Genomic DNA, 13,681 nt, shown 5'->3' on the forward strand with positions numbered 1-13,681 from the left:
GTTGAGTCAAAGCTTTTGAAACCTGTGCTCTGATCCAGTGAACAGTAAGGTACACATATAACTTTATTTTCAAGTCATATAGACTGCTCACATGCAACCAAGCACTTGCCTACTTGAGTGCAGAGCATCTAAAATTAGAGTCTGCCGACCTGGTAAAATCTGAAGTTGCTCAGCAACTTTTGAAATATGATGACCTCAACTTGGATGTCAGGAATCAGGCAAACAAAAGTTTTAAAAACTAACCACAGTCAATACATTTGAACTGTGACAGCAATCTTTGATCTTTTTCCTAAATCTGAATGACTGTTAACCAGAAATGGTTTCTTTCTGCTAAATCTTTGTATAACACACTTATAGGATATGCTCCTATTTTGATGAGTAACAGAAATTTCAGACCATAAATGTAAACGTTTTCTTTTATAATGGACAAAGAATTTTTTTTAATAGTTAAATCAATGGTTTGATAAAGGTTTCAAATAAGAAGAAAAAAATTACTTACTTGAATCTTAATGAATCTTGCTGCCTTGGGTTAAAGGACGGACCTAATACCACTTTTTTTCTAGAAAGCTCATTCAGTTTCCAGACATCCATCCATTTACCTCCTTTCAGGAGATACCCCTGAACAAGAAAATGTTTCCACTCTGCTGCCTGAAAAACATTTATGTTGTGATGAGCAAAACTGGAAAATACTGGGAGGCAAATACCCTTCTTTTTAATTTCCTTAAATGTCTCCACCCCTCACTTTTCTTTTTTTACATCTGCTCTTCACTGATTCCCTGTGTAGGTTATGCTTGGTATTTTTTTTGTCTGGTTCTTTCACAAATAGGTGAAATCTGTGCAAGCTAGTGGGGAACTGGAAACTTAGGTGTGTATTATGCAGTGTTTTAAGCATGGACTCCTTTCTCGCATAGAAGTAGATCAAAACTGACCACAGTGCATCGGTATCGATTCAGCAAGTGCATGTACTAGGTAACTGCAGGGTGAAGTCAGACAAGGCAGAAGGAGCTGAGATGCAACTGTCCCTCCTGGGTCATCTCAACACAAGCTGATAATTATTTCTTGCTTTGCACCTCATCCATAACCTCAGTCTACACATCAATGTTCTGCCTGCACACCTTGAATAGACAAGTATTTAAGTGGAGAGTTTGGTGCCGGGACACCTTTGCTGTGCATGTCACATTTACTTGTGTATTAACATACACTATAGCTTACTAAGAATTCGGATGTCTGTCCATATATTTTACTTCCTTTAGGATGTGTCTGGCTTGCACTCATGTCTGCACTCTGGTTGCACTTGTTGGTGCTACAGGTGGTAGCAAGACATGAAAAGCTGACTGCAAAATGTCCGTCAGGAGTAAATCCATCGTTACTAATTCTCCTGTGTGCCAGTATGGGATTATATCTGTGTGCCAGCAATCCTAGTGCCAATACTTCGTGGTAAATTTTTCTGAGAGAAAATTTTTGTAGGGCATAGAGTCTTGTACAATACATTGACATATACATTTTTATTCTGAAACATTTTTACTCTTTATTTGTGGTTATGTATCTGTAGGCATTTTTACTTAAAAAGGCAGATGTGTTCTTCACCTTAAAGCAAAGCTTCAGAAGACCCTTGTCATCTTCAGGACCTTGTGCTGGACTGAATGAGCCAGACACAGAGGCAATAACATGTGAGGAGATGGACTGCTGCCATTACCAGCAGTGCATGTTCCCTTAGGGTGATGCACTCCAGCCCTTTCCATCCATGCTGAGGGGCTGGTCTGATCCCTATGGAACAGTAAGACACATGTGCTAGTGGGTGCACATGAAAATGGTATTTTCCAGAAATTTATAGGGAACTAAGAGTGGATAGATTTTCATAGGGACAGCAGAAGATGCCTCCCTAGAGTTTCTCCTTGGCAAATTTCAGGTTCCTTTCCACTGTAAGCAGGTGGTAAAGCTCTTCAAAGGAACAGATGGATGTATTTAACGTTAACAACTAATTTTCCACGGGTGTGCTCTTGGAAACAAATGATCCCTATTTCCTGAGATGAAGAAAAAAAATCCAGCCCAGAGCAGACTACAAGTGTGGAAAATGTGAGACTGAACGCATTTGACTTGGGTAAGCAGTCAATGAAAACAGCAGCTTATAGTGGAAATTGTGGAGCCACCAGGAGTGCAGCAAAATGGCCAACTCCATCTTCATAACAGATGTAAAAAGCTGTATCCAACCAATTAATGCATCCAAGTGTTTTTGTCTAACTCCATCTACGGATAACCCAACAGAAATTAACTTGGAGCCACCAGCAGCTTTGCCACGTTTGGGTCACTGTCACCAGACTCAACCATCTGGGCACAAGCATGTGGAGGAAAGGGGGATAAAAATTTTTTTTTATCTGCAAGAGCAAACTTAATTTGCCTTGTTAAGCTCAGCAGAAAAAGACTGAGGGGGATATGACTGCTATCTTTACACGTGTCTAGGGAGGAAAAGAGGCTGTTCAAGTGAGGTGTCAGTTTTGGCACAGTAATAAGTTAGCATAAACTGTCTGAATTAGTGTATTCTGAAAATTATATGGGGTTTTAAGTGTTGGGTTGTTTTGGTTGGTTTTTTTTTTGAGCCTGGGGCATATGCATTTTAGACACAAAAGGAACAACTGTGTTTTATACCGAGCTCAAGCCTCGTACAAGTGATGACATATAGCCAGCTGTAGCCCCAGTGGCAACCATCAGCAGCCAGTCTCAGACACCAATTGCTTCAGTAAAGTAATATTTTTTTATTTTTTTTAAAGTCCAAATACCCACAAAAATCAAATCCTGGTATTACAAATGTCTTGAGATGACCAGTTTGTTTGTGGTTTTAAGTAGGCTGAGCTTGTTTTGAGTTTCAGTGCACAGGTGACCATCAGGAGAGCGTACAAGGCAGGAGTCGCACTGGAGAAATGCAGCACATTTCTTGATGATGTACAGCCATCGAGCAAATAACCGCTTCCGATTTGCTGAGGGGAAAAATTGCTGAGTGACCAGTAGGATCTCTGTCATCCTTTTTGAAAAATTTAGCAGAAAATTGCCTGTCCCCTAAGGTATTTTGTAATGTGAAAGTAACTTGAGCTTCAGCAGCCTGGAAAGGACAAGCCTGCGTTTTGTTTTATTTCCCTCTTTGCTGTCATGCTGCCGAAAACCCACATGGTTTTCTAAGGCTGGGAGCTGACTTGGTTTGACCTTCTCCTCCTGCTCCCAAATTATGTTTACAATTGCAGTGTAGCTTAAGACCTTCTTTTGCAGCATCAGAGAGTCTGGCAGCAAGTGCCGAACCCTCTGACAGGCCTTTGGGGCTCTCCACTACATGCCTCGCCTTCCCAACCTTTAGTCTACCAGATGTGCTGGTCTGTGAGGCCAACAGAAATAGGCAAGTGAAAAGAAGTCTTCTGTAGTTTTCCATGGTTTCACTATCTTGCCTATTTTGGGAGTGACTGGTTGGCTTTTTCCTTTCTTTTTTTCTCACGGATGCCTTGGCATGCCTCCCAGCTGGCATAGGGTTCTTCCTCAGAAAGCCTTTGAGTTTGTGCTGGTATGGATTTATTTTCCCCACGTGATGATTTTTCCTGGAACAGCTTCTGAGTGCTGCTGTAGGTACCTGACAAATGGTCCTTCATAGCTGGGTTGTCTTGCCACACTCTGGTGCTGCTGATGCACTGAGCATTTGCTTTTGGGTGAAGCTCTTCCTGTCCAGCAAGAATTAACAACTAAGATTTCCAGAGGAGAAATGCCCACGGCATGTTTCCGTTCTGACTAAGGTGCTTTTCCAGATTAGTGTAAGATAAGAGCTGAAAATGGAATATCTGGAGGGTGCTTTTAACCACCCCACAAAGTTTGCTAGTTTGAATCTCTCTTCTTCACAGGCGTCTGTTTCAGAAAAGGCTGTTCTGCACTTCTGGAACATCAACGGTCTTAAAATACTGAACACTCTGATACCACAGCCTACAGATAAATCAGTGGTTTCAATGATACAAGGAAGAAAAAAGGGAGAAAATCAGTCAGTGGACATATCAAGGTTAAGGGCAGGTAGGAATCTCCTCCATTCAGCTCCTAGAGTCCAGATCTGTACTCTAGCAAACACAGTGAGGCTCAGAATGAGTGACTGCAAACACTCAAACAAGCCAGACCCTAAAATAATCACAAAACTGCGTAAAAAGTAGGGGTCCACCACAGTGAATATTCATGAGTTTTGATCTTCTCTTCAAGATTTGTTCTCCAGCTTGAATAGACAGAAACATGATTTTTTGCACTGAAAAATGAAAAAAAACCACCAACCAAAACCAACTCACAGACTTAGACCAAGGGTCCAGTTAACTTAATATCCTGTCTCCAACGGTGACCAGCAACAAGTATCTAGGAAGAGAAGAAAAACAGCTATCAATACTTTCCTGCTATGCTCTCCCAGCCTTCAGCAGTTCTAGACCAGAAATTGTATTTAAATAGCTTTCACAGACCTCTTTTTTTTTCCCATGGATTTATGGAATTGCTTCTGGGACTCATGTGAAAGCCTAACTACCAAAACACCCCACAGGCTCTGTGGTTTAATTGTAATTTACACAAAACAGAGCCTCCCTTTGCTTGTTTTGAGGCAATGCCTGGTAACTGCATTTGTTGCCCTCCAGTTCTCACAGAGCGTGGCTGATCGCTGCCTGGAAGGTACCTTCCCTGGAGCCCCACTGAGGCTGCATCAACTCCACTGATGGTCTCCTCTCCCAGAGGACAGGTCCCATCCCACCCACCTGAACCAGGAGCACCAACCCATTGGCACAGCAGTGCAGTGAAGCCACTGGATACCACAGGCAAACTGCAAAGCTGCTTTTGTTGCTTATTCTGGGAGGAGACGCTGCATCATTTTGCCTTATCCTTGCCCCTGGACACCCTGATCCAGACCCTTTCCCCCTCCTCTCCCATGCTGCTGTGCATCTGCCCTCTGCCTGTTCTTCTGACAGCATCACTGGTAAGATGGAGAAAAAGCCTGAAAAACTTGGAGCAGAAATGTGATGTGCTTGCAGTTAAAGAAGTATCTGCAAAATATTACAGACCATTTAAGCATTTGGCAAGCACTTTGGAGATAACTTATCAACAGGCTGTCTCCCAGCTCTTCTGGGAGGGAGGAAAATGTAATTATCCTCATCTAACATTAGCAGAGGCTGGGATGAAGCATGAGTGTGTGCCCAGATGGTAGCAGCATTGTGGCAGTCTCTTGCTCTCCCCAGCCCAAGCCAAGACACCAGAACCTTCAACCTCTCTAAGTGTAGCACGTGGTCAAAATCAATAAAATACTTGGGTTTCCTCTGTAGGTATTACATCAAAAATACAAAAGAAACCCCTAGATGCAAACAAGGCAACATCCATGAAGTTGGATCTCAACTGGGATCCAAGTTTTGCCACAGCATTTCTAACAGTATAATACAGTGAATTTCAATGATGGCTTCAAACAGCTGGAATTGTCACCAAAATGTATGCCTGAGACCCACTCTAGGACACATAGCAGGCACTGGATTAATATCTTCACTCCTTAATCTGGCATGCCTCACAGCAGTAACCAGGGATTAATATAAAAATGGTATTTCTAAAAGCAAGGTTTCCAAGCCTTCTCTCCCAAAGAATATAACTCTTTTTAATAACCAATTTGGAAAAACTGTGGCCCACGCTTCTATTTCAGCCGGCAGGATGTTTTCTTTTTTTGCATAGTAACTGAACTTTCTAGTCTTAATATTATAAAACATTGGCAATGACAGTGAAAGTCCCAGCATCTTTTGAATATGCTGCATGGAATGTCCTGTTAGAAAATTAATATTATGCTTATATTGTCTTTGAAAGGAAATAGCTATGGGTAGCATAAGGATGAGGGCGCACAACACATCTGTCTAAATGTCCTCATACTGCCCTGGTGAAGCACAAGGGACACTGTCACCCCCAGCGCCTGTTCTGCCTCCTCCAGTGCGGCGTGCCCTGCCAGAGCCACCCCTGCAGGCAAGCGTCGCCTCTCTTTGGCTTGCAGGCAGGTGGATGAGGACTATTTTTGGTGCAGCAAACCCCCAAAACCCAAAAGGTAAGTAGGTATAAGCCCTGACTGGTTTTCTGCAGCCCAGAGTGGCTGGGAGCACAGGGTGCCTCGGTGGGAGGTGTTTGTCTCCCCAGAGTCAGGGCATGGAGAAGCGATGCTTGCCAGGGGCAGCCTCTGGTCCATTCATGTCAACTAATATCTTGGGTGAATATATTTTCCCTGCCTGTCTGTCTGCTGCAGCTTAGGGAGAGGCCAGTGTTGCTTCAGTATGCATGACCCTTGTTTCCCTTTGCCGATGTGGCTTGCAGGACTCACCCAAACATATGCAAGTGAGTCAAGCCTTTCCTCCCACAGGCTGGACGGAGAGAAAGGCGGAGGAAGGCCACTCTATTTTTATCTGCCAGAGACATGCAGACCTCATGGTGATGGGGGACAGATAATTACATAAGAAGTCATGCTAAGATTTCCTATTTAAGTCTATCTGGCCTCTTCCTTATCTCAAGTGCTGTACTAGCAGTTCCCGCTCTGAATGCCCGTGATCAAAACACAAGGCATTTTCCTGGAATTCATTACATGATGTAATAGCCTATTTAATGAGCGTGTCTTTTCCATACGCTGTTCTTCCTGGCGAATGCTTACAGCTAGGTCCTGCTGCAGTGGCTATGTTGGTAGCACCAGACCTGTTGTAGCCCCACAAGCAAAACCATGGGGTGAGCAAAAGAGGGTCATTAACCATGGGGGGAAAAGGACTCGCTTTTGAGCAGACTGTCAAATATTGTGGTTGTTGCCTCCACACTGCTCCTGCCACCCCTCTTGAGGGAAAGTGTTTTGCACAGAAAATGCACCTAAAAAACCCTTTCAATCGATAACTTCAGCTTCTGTAGCTGTTAAGTCCTGGGTGCTTTCATGCTGCTGTGATCCAAAATACATCCACCTATGCATCACCTGGTGTCTGCAAAGACAGCCGGGGCAGGCAGGCAGGTCCTTGGGCTTAGTCTCTCCCCTTCGACAACAAGGGTATTGCAGATATTTTTAACTTTCCCCATGACTGATTTAGGGATTTTGTGTCATGCCTGAACAGCTGGCTATGTCCCACTGAGCCCCTCTTTACACAGAGTTCGTCATAGGTGTCTCCACAGTTTGCCAGTAAAAACACCTTTTCCCAGTTCCACTAGCAGCAAAAAAGGGGAGCAGTGACAGCAAGGAGGCTTTATAGCTAAAGGACAAGTGAAGCTGTGAGGTCCTTTAGTGACATTATCGTGGGAAAAGCCACATATGTTGCTGCAACTCGAAGCAGCAATCTCTTTTAAAAATGTCACCTTTTATTCTCCTGCTGCTCTAAAGCACTCGGAGGAAACAAGCACACTAAAAACAAGGCAGTGGCCTGCAGCTCCCGGGAATGTCCTGGGCCACATGCCACAGGGGTGCTCTTGGATTTCAGGTGACGCAGAGGCTATATCCAGCTCCTGGGCACCGAGGAGGATGGAAACACTTCTCACCATGTTAAAAACGAAGGGCTAGACTCCAGCCATCTAAACACAAGTAATTGGTTGGTAGTTCAAGGAGAAACCAGAAACGCTTCCTGCAAAGGTTTCTGGTGTATTACACGTGAAACGCAAAAGATTTTAAAAGAAGTGGACGAAAGGTCTCTCTATTTTTATATAGCAGAGTGAAAGTGTTAGATATCTGTGGCAGTATTTAGTCTGAAGGAAAGCGAAATTGAATCTGAGTGACATAATGAGAAAGTGTCTGGCAAAGCCTGGTTCGGAGGAAAGCAGCACAGACCCATGCCTTCTAGAATTTAGTTTTTAAGATGAACATGCAATGGAACCAAAAGCTATGGTATAGCTAGAAGCTACTGTATAGTGGAGTCACACTTTCAGGAGGAAAGACAAAGGTGTTGGCTTTTTAAAGCACAAAATATATGAACTGAGAAATGAAACTAAATTTCAGCGATATGAGCTGAAACTTAGAAGACTTGCACAGATGAGAGCAGCAAGCGGGAACACAGTGTGTAAGAAGCAAGTGCAAAATAAAGGGAGGCAGGATGAAAACTGCCTAAAACTGGCACAGCAGGGTAACTTGGAAAATAATTCACAGTTTTTGCTCTTGAGCCTTCCTTTCAGGCGTTCTTCTAGAGCTCTGCCACCATGGCAGGTGTCTCGAGTTAATGTCAGGCAACACCAGAGTGATTTTGCTTCCCCTTACAAATTGGGGCTGGGAGGGGCAGCCCTGTGGAGAAAGGGTTTGAAGAAACAGCTGAGTCAGGTAAGACTTCTTTTTATTTCTCTGTGTTCTGACAAGAAATAAATAATGGAGTATTTCAATGTGAACAAAATAAGATGTGACAAGCGAGAAATCCTTCAAATATGCTGCAAAGAAAGATTCAAAAGAACATGCAGATTTGAGGGGGCAGATAACGTGATTGCAGATAGCACCCCTCCAGCCGGCAGCAGCCTAAGGACGGGCCTGCCAGCGTGGCCTTCACATGCTTATATACATTTATATGCTCAACTGATGCAAGGAGGGAGAGTTTGCTGGAGGGGCTGATTTCTCCCTGGTGCTCTGTCTGGCTGAGCAGTACGCTGTAGGTCATTTTACCATGGACTGGTGTTTTATCACAGCCTGGCACCCCCTCCTCGGTGGCCCAATGCAGGCAGCAAGGGGACCTGGGGGTGCAGGAGCCTCTGCTGTTCTCGCGCTGTGCCTCACGCCTTCCTCCTCCCACTAGGATTTATCGCCCTGAGGCCCACCAAAAATGGTGCTAAAAGGTTACAGAGCTCTTTTCCCCAGGAGAAAATCTCCAGTACACATCTGTAGTTGAGCCCCTTTTCTGTTGTACAAGAAGCATCTCTGAGGTTTCTCAGCTGCCTTTATTAGCATAGGTGATACTGAAGAGGTGTAGTAGTTTTTTCAGTCTCAGATACTCATAAGCTACAACTATGGGGCTTGAAAAAAACCTCCAGCACTGTTTTCCAGTTTGTTCCCTGGCCCTTGGTACTTCATTACACCTGAATGTTATTTATTTATACCTGGATTCAAAAATGCTTGATGCTGGCTACCAGGTGAAAATAAGATACCTGCAATTACAGGAACTGATGATGATAGGTGAGTTGAATTTCTTCCGCAAAATCACTGCTGATGATAACTTTTGCTGCAGCCAGCAAGAAGCAGAAAACTGGCTTCTAACAACCTTGGTGCTACAAAGCAGCTTGGGAGAAAATTATCATGAAAACATATTAAGTCTTAAAACGAAGGAAAAATACATATTTTTTTTTTCTGCTGTGGCTTTGAATACATGCCTTTGAAATCCTAACAGTAATATAAGAAGCTACTAATAAGTCAGTAACTGTGAGATGTATAGGCAAATTAAGCTTTTAATCAAGATGCTCCTTTATTGTCACGCTATGCATCCCAGTAACTGATGTGCATTGTCAAGGCTGTCTTGCCACTTATGGTGCCATTACCATATTATTGCCGGTGTTAATATATGGTTGCAATGTTACCAATGGGCAGCAAGTTGGCAGTGAGGAGGGGGAGACAAAGGGCAGATGAAGAAGATAGATAAACAAAGTTTATAAAAAGGCAGACAAGATACTCTGCCACTCCGTCTGCCAGCAAGTATGGATTTTTCAGTGCAGTAAAAAAATCCCAGTCTGATCAGTATTCATGGCCACCCATCATGCTGCTAGAGGATAATGGATGAAATAGAAGCAGGAGTTGCCACTGAAACAGTAGGTGCAGAAAATGTAACTATTAATAATACTTACTCATTTTTCCACTAATTGCTTTCAGGTTTGGTGTTTGTTTTTTTTTCTGGGAGAGGCTGCAGCTCACCATTAGTTGTGCTTAGAGGTACAAGGGGGTTTATCAAGAGACAAGCTATGTGCTAATTAAAGTGCAATCAGTCTTCTAAAAACAGACATTTTTGAAGTGGTGCTTGTCACTCTGCTCCTAGTTTCATGTGCTCCGACCTGCAGGAGAACTGATAGTGGCTGTGTAAAAGCCGACATCAAATTCCTGGTTCTGCACTGTGGTCTTCCAGAATTTTATTATTTATTTTTTTTAATATAATCAATTTTTCAAACATATTGCCCAAAGAGAAGCAGTATTTCCTTGGGGATTACCAGAGCTCCCTTCTTTTCCATTTTTAACTGGTAAATATGGAAACATTGCTCCAAAAGTGTCTCAGGATCCCATCTGTTACCTAAAGCTGAGAGATGGAGGAACTGGAGGTCAAAGTTTGAGTTCAGCTTCCTGTGAGAAAGCAGAGCCGAGATTCCTTAAACACACTAAAGCTTTGCTTTATATGGATCGTTTGCCTCCCAGTTCTCATGAAATTCTTCTAAAGGAAGTAGTTACATATTAAAAGCATTCCTCCTTGATTTCCACGCTTCCTTACTGAAGGTAACAGAGTCAATTGCATCTATGGCTTGGCAGTTCTTCCTTTTTTTCATTTTTCCTTTTGCTGTTTTCCAACACTTTCCTAAACATAGCCAAATTTTGAAAAGCTGCAGCATTACAAAGTGAACTGATGGAAAAGGATCTCTGGGCCACGTAGCAGAGTGAAGGGGGAGAGCAGGAAGAAAATATGCAACAGAAAATCCAGCCTTCTCTGCTTCGATGGAAAACAAAGCTGAAAAATCTCTTCAGAATACAGTTTTCTGCATTCTTTTTCATTTTTTTTTTCCTTTTTTCTTCTTTTGTGCAAAACTGGAATGAAAGAAAAAACAACAAAAAAATTTCTGTGGCCAGCTCTAGTCCTGGTCCATGAAATTGCAGCCCCCTTAGAGTTTGATCCAGAGCAAATTGAGAGGCAGTCTTAAAATGCTGATGGCCTTTCACGATCTGAGCAGCTGAACTAAGCTGCCTGGTTACATTTTTGCAGTATATTCTATACAGCATTGAATACTCAGTGACTATTTGCCTAATGGAAAAGAAAATGGAGAACACATGGGCCAGATTAATAGGGGGAAAACTGGACTGTTAATTCTTTTTCTTCTACTGGCTTGATTCCATGTACTTTGATGGAGTTATTAATGATTTATGTTGCCATGCAACATATAGGTCTAGCAGAGCAGGACTAAGGTAAAAGAACAATGGGTGTTTCAAGTGTAAAGGACAGTTTGGGGTGAGGAGGAGAGCTTAAAAAAATGTAATAGAGGGGAACACATGCACTAAAATTGTGCCTAAAGTTCACTTTTCTTTACATAAGAAAGAATTGAGCAGGTACAGCATTCCCTTCTCTCTCCTCTGCTATCTGAGAGGGGAGACCCTGAGGCATTTCTTCTTTGGGGCAGAGGTCCAGGGCACCTGGCTGCCGATGAAGAGTTGTATGTTGCAGGGAAGGGAGCTCTGGAGGGAGTAATTTCTCACATTTAAACGGCAAAAGTAGAAAAGCTACACTGAACCTTTCAGCTTGGATTTGCTCAGTTATGAAAAAAGACAGAGGTTGTTAATTGGCATTGATGGGTAACAAGACAGAACCCAATCTGGCTGAGTGATTTGTAAATTTATTTTCCCCCCCTCCCCCCCTCCAGTTCACTTGATCTGGAAATGAGTGAGATGCAATAAATAGAAAGCCATGAGGTTATCGTTCACAGAGTCACTTTTCCTAGTAGAACCATGTTTTAAATCAGCAAGACTGTCAGCCCCCCTGACACAGCCAGGCTGTAAATACTCAGTCATTGCTTCACGCAGTGTGCAGGGGAGTGGTGAGAAAGGAATGACCAAAAGCTTTCCCAGAAATATGCTGCCCTGACAATTCATTTGTTAAATAGAGGCTGTGCCAATGCCTTGCTCTGCCAGTCTTGTACCTCTATTGAAATGTCTCTGCTGATTTATTCTCAGCATCTGCATTCCCACATGTGATTCTGTATCTTTCTTTCTTTGCCTTCAAGATCTGTAGACCTAAGCTGAATTTTACTGGATGCTGTGTGCAACAGTACAAGGCAAGGACAAATTTGCTTTCTTCCCTTTTCAGCTGGTCTCAGTGCTTTTCTTTGGTTTTGGTTTTTGATTGGTTTTTTTGTTTGTTTTTTTTTTTAAAAAAAAGGTTGTAAAGCTTTATCCACTGTCTGTAACTGTGCAGGAATTAGTCTGGGTACTGGTTTTTTGCAATGCATGTGACTGGTCCTGTTTGTTTGGTCTGGTGTCTGAGGATTAAGAGATTTGGGAAAACTCATTTGCTCTTTCATTCTTTCATGATCCTCTCAGTTGGTTTGGCTCTTTGGTGGGCTTTCTGCCTGCCCAAAGGGGGACGATGGAAACAAAGGTGTGTGACTTTACACCGTGCTCCTCACAACCATCAAAACCTTCCACTTTTTGCTTGGCAGGAACCAGCAGGACTCGCGTATGACAGGCTTGCACCCAATCTGATTTTTTTCCTAGCTGTGCTTTTGGACTTTGTATTGTGATATCGATGTTGAGTGCTTCACATCAGCTGAGAAGTCTGACTCCAAATTTTTTTCTACTGTGCTATTGTACAGCTGTAAAATAGGCCCTGTCAGGAAACACAGTTGCATACTGCTGCTAAAAGTGCTCACTGTTAAATTCATTATACTGCTTCAAATGAATAAAAAGGGAAGTTTCTGTTCTGAGGCTCATTATACATCCACAGTCAGAAGTCCATTTCTCCTACTGAAGATCAGTAGAAACCACTTCTTGCACCCCGTGTTTTTTATTATTAGATGCTGTTACGGGTTTACAGCGAAGTTGGAAAGTTGGCAGTTGCATGTTACTCTGAGTCTGTGATTTGGTTTTCAGACAAGTAAACCTCCTTGCACAGACATCCTCTAGAAGAATTAATTGCCAGGCTGCTGGGGAGAGTGGCAAAGCCTGTAATCGGTGGGGGTTTGTGCTGTGTCAGCAGATGTGAATTCTTTGAGGTTCGGGCTCCTTCCCTCCTGACATGATGACAGTGAATTGGTTTCCGTAGCTATCCTTCATGGACGTGGCTGTAGAAAAGTGAGCCCCTGGGTATAAACTCCAATTTTGCCCACCCGACCCCTGGGGTACCCGTTAAAGTCGTCTCGGCTGTGACTTGGGAAAACACTAGGTGTCATCAGCGAGGTTTCTTTTTCCAGCAGGGACATCTGCACTTGCGAACCCACAGCAATGCTGTTGCTAAAGGGCTTGCCCAAGATCGTGATGCGTTATTATAGGAAAGCCAGGAAGAGTTTCTGAAATCCCTGTCCCAGACAAGTCTAGCCAAGAGTCCAGGTTATCCAGTAAAAAACATGTCAGGATTAGGTCTGATTTTTAGTGTATAGAAAGCTATTTTTTAAAGCCTACTTTTATGAAGAATGAAAACATTATTAAAATACCAAGTGAAATAGAATTTTCCATTTATTTGTTTTCTAGTTATCAGTTAGATCTTACCGAGGATTTTATTTTTCTTCTCTCTCTGTTGCTTTTTCTCATCTTTGCCCAAATCTCTCCCTGTTGCAGCACTGTGTCCCTAAAATAAAACGGGAATTACCTTGTTCAGAGAGGCTCTCTTCTGTCGTTGAGGTGAACAGCCGTGCACCTGCACAGCCCAGCCTCCTGGTCTGAGAGGAGCTTTGTGTTGCCAAAGAGAGCAGCGAACTCACTAAACCCCCTGATTAAAAAAAAAAAAAACAAAAACAGCAACAACAAAAAACAAAACAGAACCCA

Source organism: Falco rusticolus, chromosome 1, assembly GCF_015220075.1.
Source record: "Falco rusticolus isolate bFalRus1 chromosome 1, bFalRus1.pri, whole genome shotgun sequence".
Lineage (NCBI taxonomy): Eukaryota > Metazoa > Chordata > Aves > Falconiformes > Falconidae > Falco > Falco rusticolus.